The sequence below is a fragment of the Xenopus tropicalis genome, chromosome 2, assembly GCF_000004195.4.
Source record: "Xenopus tropicalis strain Nigerian chromosome 2, UCB_Xtro_10.0, whole genome shotgun sequence".
Classification (NCBI taxonomy): domain Eukaryota; kingdom Metazoa; phylum Chordata; class Amphibia; order Anura; family Pipidae; genus Xenopus; species Xenopus tropicalis.
Genome location: NC_030678.2, coordinates 176,763,280 through 176,779,605, shown reverse-complemented (window position 1 = coordinate 176,779,605; position 16,326 = coordinate 176,763,280). Strand labels below are relative to the sequence as shown.

The 16,326-nt window shown below is 43.5% G+C and overlaps 1 long non-coding RNA gene across 1 annotated transcript in view; it reads right to left on the bottom strand.

Annotated features, from left to right (window-relative positions):
* The window catches only part of LOC105945784, a 32,412-nt gene extending 23,590 nt beyond the window's left edge, over nucleotides 1-8,822 (bottom strand). Inside the window, exon 1 of the long non-coding RNA XR_004221421.1 lies at nucleotides 8,753-8,822. This is a non-coding gene — a long non-coding RNA (uncharacterized LOC105945784). The remainder of the gene's footprint in view (nucleotides 1-8,752) is intronic.
* Nucleotides 8,823-16,326: the final 7,504 nt, after the last annotated feature.

The window sequence follows — 16,326 nt, the reverse complement described above, 5'->3', positions numbered from 1 at the left end:
CACCAGAGGTGTGACTTGGAGACTGGGTGAAACCAAGCAAAACAGCAGAGCTTACAATTGATCTGACAGTTACACTGAGCTTCACTCCAGGTAAGTGCCCTTTCTTTACACTATTATACACACTTACACACACTTAGAGCACACATATTAGAACAGGTTTTTTTAATTTTGCACACGTTAGCGCACTTTTATACACTCATATACACACACACACTGTCACACAACTTTTAGATGGGTACACACATGTATACAGAAACACACACAAACACATTTTTTTATTTATTTTACGCCTTTGTCTTTGTTTTTTCCCTAAAAACTGTTTATTTTCACAGCCGTTTGACTTATTTTGATCTTTCACTAATTTTCAAAATTATAGATCAGATTCTATAGAAGCTTTGAAGCGATTTTTAAAAAATATCACAAATTTTGATAAAAACCAATAAGTTTAGGAAAGCATTGTGACTTGGTAGTTTGGAGCAGACAGACAGTTCTACCTATTCTGGATTCCCCAGAATCTGTTCTTTCCGAAAATGTATCATTTTCTGGGATAAACTTTCTGTTAGTGGAAGATTTGGCCTTTAAATCTAAAGTATGCAGCTTTCTGGCGCAGTGTTTTGGGAATTTGGTAGTGTCCTGCCGGGAGTTTGTGGCCTATACACGTGGGAATTCTCCATAAAACTATATGTGTTTGGTATTGGCACCATCAGAAGGGATAGTACTTTCCAAACTAGAGAGGTACATTTCCTGAAGAAAATGTGAGTGGTGCTTGCCCCCTGCTGGGGCAATTAACCGCCCACCCCCTAGAAAAGTCATAGCATCCCATTCCCGAATAAGCCACACGGTTTGACACCTCATTCATCGGTCTACGACAAACATTGGTTAATTGCCCCCTGCTGGGGCAATTAATCGCCCACCCCCTAGAAAAGTCATAGCACCCCATTTCCGAATAAGCCGCACAGTTTGACACCTCATTCATCGGTCTACGACAAACATTGGTTAATTGCCCCCTGCTGGGGCAATTAATCGCCCACCCCCTAGAAAAGCCATAGCACCCCATTCCCGAATAAGCCGCACAATTTGACACCTCATTCATGGGTCTACGACAAACTAGTTATTTGCCAAAATCCCCATTATAAGTCAATGGGGCAAATTTGGGGACCTCTCTTGCCCCGGGGGTAAAACTTATACCCTTGTGCGGGGTATCTTCTCACACAGATTTCAAACCTCTTCAAATGTAGTAAATTTCACGTTTCTAAAAAATTCCCTCTCTGCGCTACAATCTGTCAAAATTGGCCTCAATGTTAAGTCAATGGGATTTTTGGGCCGGTTAATTGCCCTCTGCGGGGGCAAAATGGCTGGCATTAAAAGGGTTAATATAGGGCTTGGGGCAAGCAGCAGGCTGTAACCCTGAGTGTTTCAGTCAGTCGGTTAGGATACACCAACCGCCAATATGCAGAAGACAAGGTTACGAAAAAACATGCTACAAGTGGGAGGAGGAAGGATAGTGCAGCGGTAAGGAGCTCGCCTTGCACCGATAGGCCGTGGGTTCAATTCCCGCCCTGGGAGCCCTGCTTGGACCGATGTGGCTGAGACCCATGGATCAGCAGAGCCCCCCAGGGGGTAATTAGAACTCAGCAACCACTGCCGTGGGTTCAATTCCCACCCTGGGAGCCCTGCTTGGACCGATGTGGCTGAGACCCATGGATCAGCAGAGCCCCCCAGGGGGTAATTAGAACTCAGCAACCACTGATGTAAGATAAGCACCGACCCGCTGGGCCCCTTACCTTGTGACCCTGGACAGAGTCACTTAACCTCATAATGTCCCGGCAATGATGGCGCCTAGAAATGGCAAAACATTGCTGTCCTTTTAATTACTACCCAGAGGCACATCCCAAACGCCCCTGAGTGTGAGTAGTACAGTCCCAGCGCTACTGCCCGACGCTTTGCCCCACTGGGGCATTGAAATCCCCAAGAGCAACCGCCAGAGACTGAGCCGGAGGAGGGCAAATACAATTGGGCAAAATCCACTACATGTTACCCATCCCTGGGGCAGGTTATTCATGGAGGTGTTACCCCTCTACTTATTGTGAGGAAATATAAAAAAATGCTGCTTTGTCCATCATTTTTACCCATAAATCTCTGTTTTCTTTCTGTTTGTAGCTGTTCAGCCTGTGCCCCAACCTCCCTCTTTCCAAAGTGTTTCTGTCGGATAATTTAGACACTATCAGCGCCAATACCATGAGGGTTGGACATGCCCCTAAATCTACCCCTGTAAATCTACCCCTGTAAATCTACCCCTGGGGTTGAGACACAAAAAATATTTTTTATAAAAGATATGTTGACGATCTCCTGTTTATATGGCAGGGATCCGAAAATGATTTCACATTGTTTGTTGATAACTTAAACACTAATACCTTGAATTTGAAGTTCACTAGTGAATTTCAGAGTCACACAATTTCGTTCTTGGACTTACATTTATCTATTGTGAACTCTAAGATTGAAACCTCAGTTTATAGGAAAGCATGTGCAGGGAACTCATTGCTAAGGGCGGATTCCTGCCACCCTGGACATTTGTTTAAAGGTATTCCATTGGGGCAATTTATCCGGCTACGTAGAAACTGTAGCACAGATGCAACCTTTGTGGAACAGGCTATTCTGTTGCGGAACAGATTTCTTGATCGGGGCTATACCCTTCGGTCTTTATTGTTGGCCTTTAAAAAAGCTTTATATCTCAAGAGATCAGACCTTCTTAATAATAAAAAGAAAGCGAGAGTCACTATTGATAATACTAGTCGTGTCTTTAATGTTACAGACAGAAATAAAAATAAAACAACTAACAAAGCCAAATATAGAAGTCCAAATGACCTGAATATTGATAACATCGATAATACACATAGATATGACAGAAGCAACAGAGGAAATCAGGATGTAAGACCTATGTTGATTACGGATGAGAGAAGCATTGAAAGAACAGTACCGATTTTTGTTACTAGCTTCAGTAATCAATTCTATCAAATTAAACATATAGTAAATAGTCTTATTCCAGTACTTTATAATGACCCAGATCTGGCCATACTATTAAAAGATGGATGTAGGACCGTAGCACGTAGAGCTCCAACATTGGGAAATGTTCTTTCTCCAACCCTTTGGCGATCACAACCTGTGAAAAAGAAAAAGTCCTGGTTAGAAACAAGAGGAACATATATATGTGGTGCAAGAAAATGTATGACTTGCACCTACATTAAGCAATCTACCAGTTTTTGCAGTACAGTGACTGGAAAAACTTTTGACATTCCCTTTTATGCTAATTGTAATACACAGTTTGTCGTCTATCTTTTGACATGTGGTAATTGCCGGATACAGTACGTAGGTTGTACTACCCGCCCTTTAAAAAATAGGATGCGGGAGCATATCAGGCATATTATCACTGGTTACGATAAAAGCCCTGTAGCAAGACATTTTAAACATTGTTGCAATTCAAATATCGCTATGTTACAAATACAAGTGATTGACAGGGCTATACTAGATGAAAGAGACTCAGATAGGCTTTCAAAGCTGTTACGTTTAGAAATGAAATGGATTTTTGTTCTTAACACTCGGGACCCTGCTGGTCTAAATTCTATTTTTGACGTTAGTTGCTATGTCTAACTTAAATTTAAGCCAAACTTCTAGTTTACCTCTAACTAGGATTAAATTATTACAATGATCGTTTTTGGCTGTAATTTAGCATGCATTTCTTACTCATATCTCACATATATTTTACATGTGTCTAGTGACTTTTTTCTTTCAAATATATATTTATTGATATTAATGAATGGTTGTATATTTATATATTTATTACTGATCTATATGCATTTGATTTGCCTTACATTAATTATATACACGATGAATTTTTAACCCTCAAGAGTTTTTGAACCAATGTGAATTCTGCTATAAGGAATCATGTCTGTGATTTATTTCTTATGTTTGTCCTTTTTAAATGTTGAAAGAGGGCGGAGTTTTGATATACCTCACTTCCTCTTATGTCATAACACTTATTCTATTTAAAGCTTTTGATAACCTTGAACATTTGCCTATGATTAAGTGCCTCAATAGGGCACGAAACGCGTTAGGCGTTCATTGTTTTAAAAACATGAAGAAATAAATTTTGGATTTTAGCAGTCTTCACGTGTCCGGAGTGCTTTACGTTCCATATGCTAACTTTGAAAATCCACTACATGTTACCCATCCCTGGGGCAGGTTATTCATGGAGGTGTTACCCCTCTACTTATTGTGAGGAAATATAAAAAAATGCTCCTTTGTCCATCATTTTTACCCATAAATCACTGTTTTCTTTCTGTTTGTAGCTGTTCAGCCTGTGCCCCAACCTCCCTCTTTCCAAAGTGTTTCTGCCGGATAATTTAGACCAGGGGTCTCAAACTCGCGACCCGCGGGCCATTTGTGGCCCTCGGTACAATATTTTGTGGCCCGCACCAACGCCGAATAAATGGATCGCGATTTTTATTGCGATTCAAGGGATAATGCAAGGCACGGCGGGCGGGAGCTGCTGATTGCGGAAATGACGTTATGCCAACATAACAGTTATTATGGGAAGATTAGCTGCTAAGGAGCTAATTGTGCACACAGAACCTCTTCCCATAATAACTGTTATGTTGGCATAACGTCATTTCCGCAATCAGCAGCTCCCGCCCGCCGTGCCTTGCATTATCCCTTGAAAGCCAATTAGAATTAGAACAGACATAAGGACTTTTTTTTGTGAAATCCCTTATGCGGCCCAGCCTCATCCTGACTTTGCCTCCTGCGGCCCCCAGGTAAATTGAGTTTGAGCCCCCTGATTTAGACACTATCAGCGCCAATACCATGAGGGTTGGACATGCCCCTAAATCTACCCCTGTAAATCTACCCCTGTGCCCCAGCATCAGGCCTGCCTTTCTGTACTAGAATATACACACGGGGTCATTTATAAACACTGGGCAAATGTGCACCTAGGCAGTAACCCATGGCAACCAATTAGAAATTTGCTTTCATCGTTTCACCTGCAGCTGCCTGGAATAATCTAATCACAGACTGGTTGCTATGGGTTACTGCCCAGGTGCAAATGTACCCAGTGTTTATAAATAAGCTCTAATGCCTTTACAGGTCACAGACCTTATCTCATCAATATTATTATTATTATTAACATTTATTTATAAAGCGCCAACATACCCCGCAGCGCTGTACAATAAGTGGGTTTCATACATTGGACAAAAATAATAATAAAAAAACAACAAAACACAAATACAAGAGTATTGTAGAAATGATACCTATATTGGCTAACAATAAAAATACATTGCAAGCTTTCGGAGCTCTAAGGCCCCTTCATCAGCAATGTATTTTTATTGTTAGCCAATATAGGTATCATTTCTACAATACTCTTGTATTTGTGTTTTGTTGTTTTTTTATTTTTATTTTTGACACTGGCTAACACGGTACTACAGTTTTTGTTTTATACATTGGACATACAGAGTAACATATACAGCAATCAGTAACCGATACAGGAGGGGAAGGGAGCCCTGCCCAAAAGAGCTTACACTCTACAGGGAGTAACATATAAAGCAATCAGTAACCGATACAGGAGGGGAAGGGAGCCCTGCCCAAAAGAGCTTACACTCTACAAGGAGTAACATATACAGCAATCAGTAACCGATACAGGAGGGGAAGGGAGCCCTGCCCAAAAGAGCTTACACTCTACAAGGAGTAACATATACAGCAATCAGTAACCGATACAGGAGGGGAAGGGAGCCCTGCCCAAAAGAGCTTACACTCTATAAGGAGAAAGGGTTGAGACACAAGGTGTGGGAATCTCCTAACGGGGTAGTTCACCTTTAAGCTAACTTTTACTATGTTATAGAATGGCTAATTCCAAGCAACTTTGCAATTGGCCTTCGTTTTTTTCTTTGTTATAGTTTTCGAATGATTAGCTTTCTTCCTCTCTCTCCAGCTTTTAAATAGGGGTCACTGACTGCACTATAAGGCTACAGTTGTATTGTTATTGCTACTATTGCTTTATATCTTTATATTAAAGCCCTCCCCTATTCACAATACAGCCTCCCGTTTCAATCAATGCCTGGTTGCTAGGATAATTTGGACCCTAGCAACCAGTCAACAGCCAACCTTATATTAAAAGGTTTTATATACAAGATATCAATTCAACTTTTTGTTTACGTGTTTATAAAATGTTAATGAGGCTTTTTGCCCCTATTGTTCTAGGGTTAGACAGAGACTTGCCCCCTAACAATGAGGCTGCTAATCCCCGTTAACCTGTTACTGACCCCCCTATGGGGCCCCTACCAGAGGTGTGACATGGAGACTGGGTGAAACCAAGCAAAACAGCAGAGCTTACAATTGATCTGACAGTTACACTGAGCTTCACTCCAGGTAAGTGCCCTTTCTTTACACTATTATACACACTTACACACACTTTTTTTTTTTTTTGTTTTTGCACACGTTAGCGCACTTTTATACACTCATATACACACACACACTGTCACACAACGTTTAGATGGGTACACACATGTATACACAAACACACACAAACACATTTTTTTTTACTTATTTATTTTACCCCTTTGTCTTTGTTTTTTCCCTAAAAACTGTTTATTTTGACAGCCTGACTATTGGATCAGATATTCTGACCACTAATTACGCTGTCGTGTGACTTATTTTGCTGTTTCACTAATTTGCACAATTTTTGTGGTTTTATTGCATTTTTATCCCTGTATTAGTGTTCCTGATCTGTTTTTTAGCTTCGCTTTGCCATGTGGGACTTTGAGGTAGAAAAATAACTTTACCTATTCATCAGAATGTGTATTTTCCAAAAATATATGGCTTTCTGGGGTGGGGGTACTTTTTTGTAGCTTTATCCCAAATATAATGATGTAAATGTGTTGATTTTGCAGGAGCTGAAATGACAGAAATGACAGTACATATGGGGGTTCCGATTGGGGCCCCTACATGCCACATACTTAGCTAAACCTATACATATTGGGCATCAAACTGTTCAGGGGACCCCTGGCGTTCATATTTAGGGGGTTTATCTGGTTACTTTATGGCCTGTAGGAGATCAGATTCTATAGAAGCTTTGAAGCAATTTTAAAAAAATTCACATATTTTGATAAAAACCAATAAGTTTAGGAAAGCATTGTGACTTGGTAGTTTGGAGCAGACAGACAGTTCTACCTATTCTGGATTCCCCACAATCTGTTCTTTCCAAAAATGTATCATTTTCTGGGATAAACTTTCTATTAGTGGAAGATTTGGCCTTTAAATCTAAAGTATGCAGCTTTCTGGCGCAGTGTTTTGGGGATTTGGTAGTGCCCTGCCGGGAGTTTGTGGCCTATACACGTGGGAATTCTCCATAAAACTATATGTGTTTGGTATTGGCACCATCAGGGGACATGGGACTTTCCCAATCAGTTGTATTTTCGTGCATACAATTATTTTTGTTTTTGGTATATGTGTTTCTTTATGGAAATTGTAATTTTTTTCATTATTTAGAAGCCTATATCTTGTTACAGAATTGGAATCACAGAAAAATTCTACCATATATTGAAACCTTAGGTTGTCCTGAAAAAAACAATATATAGTTTTCCTGGGTAAACTAAAAGTCCCCCCAAGCTAAGGCCCCTAAATTGAAAGAGCGCAAAATGTTCAACAACTCTCTGGCAATACACGTTCCGCTTTGACCAAAATGGCTGGCAGTAAAAGGGTTAAACAGCCCCCCTAGTTATATATGGCTTGGGGCAAGCAGCAGGCTGTAACCCTGAGTGTTTCAGTCAGTCAGTTAGGATACACCAACCGCCAATATGCAGAAGAAAAAACATGCTACAAGTGGGAGGAGGAAGGATAGCTCAGCGGGTAGGGAGACTGCCTTACACCGATGGGCCCTGAGTTCGATTCCCGCCTGGGAGCCCTGCTTCCAGCAATGAGTCTCAGCTCTGATACCTAGGTAAGGTATGTATCAAAATTGGTATCGGAATTGAACCCCATTGATGGAAGCAGAGCCCCCAGGGCTGGAATCTAACTCAAGACCTGGGCCTTGAGTTCAATTCCCGCCCTGGGGCTCAGCTCTGATACCTAGGTAAGGTATGTATCAAAATTGGTATCAGAATTAAGCCCCATTGATGGAAGCAGAGCCCCCAGGGCAGGAAAACTCAAGACCCATTGATGTAAGGCACCACCCGCCCCACTGGGCCCCTTACCTTGTGACCCTGGACAGAGTCACTTAACCTCATAATGTCCCGGCAATGATGGCGCCTAGAAATGGCAAAACATTGCTGTCCTTTTAATTACTGGCTACATTCACATTTCCCCACAAATCCTCTTTTTTGCATGATTTATGATGCCGGCTATTAAATTGTCCCTGTCACAGTGTCTATGGCAGCTGGAAGCAACTGTCACAGGGAAAATCCCTTTCTCATCACTGGCAATAAGAAGCCAATTGATAGGGGAGCTGAGCTACAGCGCAGGGCCAATGGGGATACATGGAAATAATCATAGAACAGAAGAATCTACACTGGGGAGCTGATAGGAGAGTAATGGAGATATTTTCTGAGCAGTATAAGAGTGCCCAGCTGGTATATAATACAGGAGATATCCTCTGAGTGCTATCTGTTACCCCCTGCTGGTATATGGTACAGGAGAATCACCCTACATCTATGCATTATCAGTAACCCTTCAGCCAGTATAGAGTTCAGCAGGGGGGGGTACTAACCATTTAAATGCGCTCCTGGGCCCTGGCACTTGTGGCCCCCGTTTGGCCGCATATTTCCCTCATACACAGTGATGCTTTATAAGGAGAATCTCCCAACTGCAGCCGTCCGTTCTCTTGCGCTTCCAATTCCAACCCTCAGAATGGCGCTGTAAGCACCTTAGTACCTGGATAGGAATGGGGAATAAGAAAAGGAAGAGGTGGCGCCTCCTGGATGAAAGTGGAAATACAGAGAAAAACATTTATATTGGGCATCTCATTATTTGCCTTGTGCCACATGTTTATTCGGTGTAGTTATTTTATCTCTCCTTTTAATATATATATATATATATAACATACACAGGAACCCTCCCGGGACTCTACCCTGTTTGGCCAGACAACTGCCCCAGTACTGAGCATGTTGCAGACTACACTGATTCCCAAGCTGCCACGGCTCATGTATCTAAACTGATCACTAATGAGCTCTGAGCAGCGAGAAGCCAATTGCCTTTGTGTCTTTATACAAAATAAATAATAAAGTGGTCAAGTTCCATTTGCCAAAACACTGTCCAGTCAGGGGTCGCACAATAAACCTAGTCAAATGTAACATCCATTTATTCCCATTCAGTCCTAGCAGTGCAGGGCAGCCCTGGGCATTGCAGGGTTAAACTGAGAGCACATTAAACACATTAATGGGGGGGGGAATTCACACAAGTGATGATATTGAGACAAAATAAAAGTGACAGAGATAGATTTGTCGGATTTTCCACCGTATTCACCAAACCTCTATCTCTACTTTTGTGAGTTTGTCATTTTACCTACAATTTTTTGTATGAATTTGCCTTTAGCTGTTAGTAAATCTGTCGGTGCCATCAAACCCAGTCCCACAGCTACAGGATTACTGGGTTTGATGGCACCGGATGGCATACGGATTTTACCAGCAGGATTTTGCCATTTGTTATTTCACTTGAGGGGCATTTCCTGAAGGGGCATTTAGTTTGCCCAGGGAAACTATACATCATTTTATTTTTTAGGACAAGCTGAACTTTCTAATGGTTTCTATATTTCTGTGTAATTCCCCTTCTGTAACGAGATGTAAGGGTCTGAATACCGTCTTCTCTAGCCCCTACTGATTATTGGGCAGCAGCGGCCCCCACACCAACATGCCCGGTAAAAAGAGGCCCAACAGGACTAGGGCCCCCCCCGTTATCAAACGGAATCTGTTGAATGAATCAGTTTCTCATTAAGAGATGCAGGAAAGCAATGTTTCCATTGAGCAAATTGATGTTATTTCTAGTGGATCAATGTACACATGGAGTGCTAGCTACAGGCCAGTTTGTCCTTATGCTCTGAAGCTGTGCAACTACTTGGCACCTGAGGCTTTACATATACATTTAAACATTAAATAAACCGATCCAATAAGGATTAATTATATCTTAGTTGGGATCAAGTACAGGTACTGTTTTATTATTACAGAGAAAAGGGAATCATTTAACCATTAAATAAACCCAATAGGGCTGTTCTGCCCCCAATAAGGGGTAATTATATCTTAGTTGGGATCAAGTACAGGTACTGTTTTATTATTACAGAGAAAAGGGAATCATTTAACCATTAAATAAACCCAATAGGGCTGTTCTGCCCCAATAAAGGGTAATTATATCTTAGTTGGGATCAAGTACAGGTACTGTTTTATTATTACAGAGAAAAGGGAATCATTTAACCATTAAATAAACCCAATAGGGCTGTTCTGCCCCCAATAAGGGGTAATTATATCTTTGTTGGGATCAAGTACAGGTACTGTTTTATTATTACAGAGAAAAAGGAATCATTTAACCATTAAATAAACCCAATAGGGCTGTTCTGCCCCCAATAAGGGGTAATTATATCTTAGTTGGGATCAAGTACAGGTACTGTTTTATTATTACAGAGAAAAAGGAAATCATTTTGAAAAATTAGAATTATTTGCTTATAATGGAGTCTATGGGAGATGACCTGTAATTCGGAACTTTCCGGATAACGGGTATCCGGATAAGGGACCCCACACCTATAGCATCTTATCACAATAACAACTTTAGTTACAAGGTTCAGTGCAACCACTGGCCTGGCCCAGTTACAAACCAAAATCAATTCCCCAGAATGCCTTGGAATCTCTGCAGTTCCAGCTTATTACAAGGTTGCTTCTCTAGGCTATGAGATCTGTATATTAACACAAAACTATCTTTTTAATCAGTGGGGTAAAAAACTGCAAAAGTTTCCTCTGGGTCTAGTAACAACAATACTAAGTTGCTACAGGTCAGCCGGCTGGGAGCGTATGGGGAGCTGATAATACTGGATTCCATCACAATAGCTTAGAATGAATGATAATGTACATTAAGGGACACTATGTACAGACTTCTAATTGTCTCAAGTGTGTAATAAAAGCCTCTATGTTTGCCCAGTAGCAGTAACCCATCCCGACCAATAAGATGTTTTCTTTTAAACAGGTGACTAGGAGCCCCTCTGTTTTGGGCTTTTATGGGTTCGGGTTTGATTTTACTTATATCTGGGTTACTAATAAAATTGGATCTATAGATATATTGCTGCACATGATTATATTCAGGCTGTGAGAGCTGTAGTTCAGCCATGGGGGTAATGTTGGTGTAAGTAGTCCCTGTGTTGCTCTATATTGCCATATAGTCTTTCTGTCCCCAAAAATGGCAAAGTGGCGGTTGAGTTGGAATTTAGGCAGATTTCTGTGAGAAAGTGTTTTCCACCAGTTTTCCCACCACTTTTACTCCATTTTGTGAATTCCCCCCCCATCGGTTTAGTTCTGCCTGCGATACCCTGTCTGTCCACAAGGTGCTGCTCTAGCCGTGCATAAAGTAAACGAGGAGTCACCGGCCAGGCAGGACCAAGGCCTGTTAGTATATAACACATTTCAGTTAAAGGAAACCCCAGTCAAGGCGTTGTTACACCGCCGCTAAAAGGGAAAGTTAACCTTTATCATTCTCGCACCAAATGTATTAAAAGAGGATAAACTAAAAGCATTCTAACCCTGAATAATATCCGGTGCTGGTTTCACTTTGGGCTAAACATTAACCCTATCTGTAACAATGGCCCCTTTATTGGAGCTCCCTATAGATCCTCTCAGGTCCCTGTCTGGGTTTCACATGAGGGGTGGGCGTGTCCTAACGGTCCCTGCCAATTGCAGGAACAGAGAACAGGGAGCCGGATTTACTCACATCAGCTGGGATTCTCATTGGAGGATTTTTCGCATGTTAAAGCAGTCGCTGGCTGTGGGGATTTGGGGGAAAGTTTTATTGGGCAATATTGCTTTAAGAATACAGCCCTGATGTTGCTGGACTACAGCTCCCAGCATGCCCCAAGCTTCATTATATGTTACATTATTGTGGGATTTGTAGCCCAGTAACAACTGAGTAACGTTGGGTTGAGCCGCGCTGGGCAGCAGGGTTTGTATCCCCTTTAACATTCAATTTCAAGCACCCAGCCCCAACCCCCCACTCCTTGCCCTTCTTGGGACGTGACCCTGCAGGAATGTTTGCTTATTGGCACCCAGTGCAACGTGCACCAGTAGTTTTACTTCCCCTTTAATGGATGAAAATAGAGTCTAAAAGGGCAAATATGCTCATCATGCTCTGGTCAAGATTGTTACCCCCTTCTGTCCCTCCCCCAGCTCCAGGGGCCTATAGGGATTTGCAGTTGGAAGAGACAGGGGTGTCAGATCTATAGAGATGGAGCCAATAGTAATATAGGAGCAGTCAGGGGGTGGAGCTCTCTCTCTGGCTACACCCACTTCCTGCAGCCAATGCACTCCCTACCCCCTGGCTTTCTTGGTTCAGTTCCCCCAATGCCCACATGGCCCCATATCCCTCACTGAGGCCCCATAGCCCTCACTGTGGCCCCATATCCCTCACTGTGGCCCCATATCCCCTCACTGTGGCCCCATATCCCTCACTGTGGCCCCATATCCCCTCACTGTGGCCCCATATCCCCTCACTGTGGCCCCATATCCCCTCACTGTGGCCCCATATCCCTCACTGAGGCCCCATAGCCCTCACTGTGGCCCCATATCCCTCACTGAGGCCCCATAGCCCTCACTGTGGCCCCATATCCCTCACTGAGGCCCCATATCCCCTCACTGTGGCCCCATATCCCTCACTGTGGCCCCATATCCCCTCACTGTGGCCCCATATCCCTCACTGTGGCCCCATATCCCTCACTGTGGCCCCATATCCCTCACTGTGGCCCCATATCCCCTCACTGTGGCCCCATATCCCTCACTGTGGCCCCATATCCCTCACTGTGGCCCCAAGAGAAGAACGAGGTGAGAGGTGAAGTGGGTGTAACAGAAATGCCTTTTATTTGTAACACAGGAATTAACAAAATAATCACAAAATAGCCAAAATGTACAGTAACATAAAGCAACACAATTGGTGTAATACAGAGCTCACCACTAGGGACAGCACAGCACCATGAGGTAACAGGAAGAATCGGGGCATTAAGGAGTTGCCCTCTTGGGTTTGTAGCCCCTTCCACTGCCAGGGTTTAGCGTAAAGTACCCAAAAGGCCACCGTACGGAGAATCAGAGCTCTGTACCTGGGTAAGTACTGGGGGGAGATTGGATTCACTTACCCAGGGGGGGGTTCCTGTCTGACCATGGGAAAGAGAGCAGCCCAGGAGCAGGAAGTACAGAGAATCAGAGCTCTGTACCTGGGTAAGTACTGGGGGGAGATTGGATTCACTTACCCAGGGGGAGGTTCCTGTCTGACCATGGGAAAGAGAGCAGCCCAGGAGCAGGAAGTACAGAGAATCAGAGCTCTGTACCTGGGTAAGTACTGGGGGGAGATTGGATTCACTTACCCAGGGGGAGGTTCCTGTCTGACCATGGGAAAGAGAGCAGCCCAGGAGCAGGAAGTACAGAGAATCAGAGCTCTGTACCTGGGTAAGTAGTGGGAGGTTCCTAGTAGAGCAAAAGCAAATGGGGCGATGCCACCTTGTTCTGTCCATACAAGTTACCATTAAAAAAAAAAAAAAAAAATCACAAACACTAGGTTGGTGGAATTTAATTAAAAATTGGAAATTTTACTATAAAATTTCCCTAAATTCCCCAAATTCATTTATTCAGTCTCAAAATTGCAAAATAAAATTGCGCACTGCTCTGCGCACCCTGTTATTTTGTCCCAGCCGCCTGTAGATGTCAGTTATCATTTATTTAATGATTGCATCTCCTTTATACACATGCCTGTAGGTTGCCAGGGTCACTGACCCTACCGACATCTCCCTTATACACATGCCTGTAGGTTGCCAAGGTCACTGACCCTACCGACATCTCCCTTATACACATGCCTGTAGGTTGCCAAGGTCACTGACCCTACCGACATCTCCCTTATACACATGCCTGTAGGTTGCCAAGGTCACTGACCCTACCAACATCTCCTTTATACACATGGCTGTAGGTTGCCAGGGTCACTGATCTTACCGATATTTCCCTTATACACATGGCTGTAGGTTGCCAGGGTCACTGACCCTACCGACATCTCCCTTATACACATGCCTGTAGGTTGCCAGGGTCACTGACCCTACCGACATCTCCCTTATACACATGCCTGTAGGTTGCCAGGGTCACTGACCCTACCGACATCTCCCTTATACACATGCCTGTAGGTTGCCAGGGTCACTGACCCTACCGACATCTCCCTTATACACATGCCTGTAGGTTGCCAGGGTCACTGACCCTACCGACATCTCCTTTATACACATGCCTGTAGGTTGCCCAGGGTCACTGACCCTACCGACATCTCCCTTATACACATGCCTGTAGGTTGCCCAGGGTCACTGACCCTACCGACATCTCCCTTATACACATGCCTGTAGGTTGCCCAGGGTCACTGACCCTACCGACATCTCCTTTATACACATGGCTGTAGGTTGCTAGGGTCACTGACCCTACCGACATCTCCCTTATACACATGCCTGTAGGTTGCCCAGGGTCACTGATCTTACCGATATTTCCCTTATACACATGCCTGTAGGTTGCCAGGGTCACTGACCCTACCGACATCTCCCTTATACACATGCCTGTAGGTTGCCAGGGTCACTGACCCTACCGACATCTCCCTTATACACATGCCTGTAGGTTGCCAGGGTCACTGACCCTACCGACATCTCCCTTATACACATGCCTGTAGGTTGCCAGGGTCACTGACCCTACCGACATCTCCCTTATACACATGGGACCCTACCGACATCTCCCTTATACACATGCCTGTAGACTGCCAGGGTCACTGACCCTACCGACCCCGTAAAACGTTTCCCTTTGGAGAGGCAAATAGAAGGAAAGATCATTATAAAAATTATGACCAACTGCAAAGCTGTTTATACTTTTTCTGTCTGTACAGCGATTGTGACGTCGCCATTGGCCAAGGAAACAGTGCATTTAGAGAAAATAGTGCAACGCAGGGGGCGGAGGCCCGGCGGATACATTCACGGGTGCTACACAAAGTGCAAAGGCTCCGACACACACACACACACACTATACACACAGATACAGGAGAGACTCCGGTCTGACTTGTGCTCCCTATTTCTGGGCTGCCCTCTGTTTGATGATGCACAAGTTACCCCTTAGGGACCAAGCGTCATGTTTACTAAGATAAATATCACCAGTGATATTGCCCATAGCAACCAATCAGATCTTTGCTTTTGATTTCTAACTTGTAGGTGATTGTTCAAATCTAATTACTGATTGGTTGCTATAAGCAACATCGCCGGTGATATTTATGCCCCCAAGTCTCTTCCCAATCAAAACAAAGCTCCGCTGGACAATGGGAGGGAGAGCAGCCCAGGAGCAGGAAGTGCAAGGAAGCAAAGCTTAGTATCTATACAGGTACTGGGACGGATTGGCGGTGTATTCGCCTTCCTGCGGGTCGTTAGTAGCAGGTCTAATGCAAATGGGCTCATCATTTATCTCAAGGGAATTTCTACTGAGGTTAAAGGAGAAGGAAAGGCTAATAAAGGGTTAATCCCAAGCTGCAGGCATACCTTCAATTGTCTCAATAGTGCCCTTAAGTCTCCCCATATTTCCCCCGTTCAGATGATCAGAAGCCTCATAGGAAAAAAAAAAAAAAACTCTGAAAAAAAAGTTCCCATAATGCCTCACTCCTGCACCCAGACCCCTGTACATGCTCAGTTAGTAAGACTATGAGGAATATTCCTGCTGATTGGCTCAGATCCACATTCCTAAGGGGGGGTAGTGAGTTCTTAGCATTCTTGAGGGAGAGAGGAGAGAGCTGCATGTCTCTGGCACAGGAAAACAAAGAGACAAGAAATCCTGTTTCTTTTGGCAGAGGACTCTGTGAGTGCTTATGGCTGTATTTACACAGACCTTTCTTATAAAGCTACTGAGTTTGTACCTTTCCTTCTCCTTTAACAGCAGTTCCTTTACAGAGCAATGAAGTCCCTCCCTCTGACCTACACAGGGTCACTTACCTGCCATGTGAAGTGATTAAATCAACAGGTTTATTGGTGCAGCTTTTGGCAGCCATACTGCCAACTTCTTAATTAAGGCCTATATTAATGCTGAGAGTGGGGCTGTGCCTCTG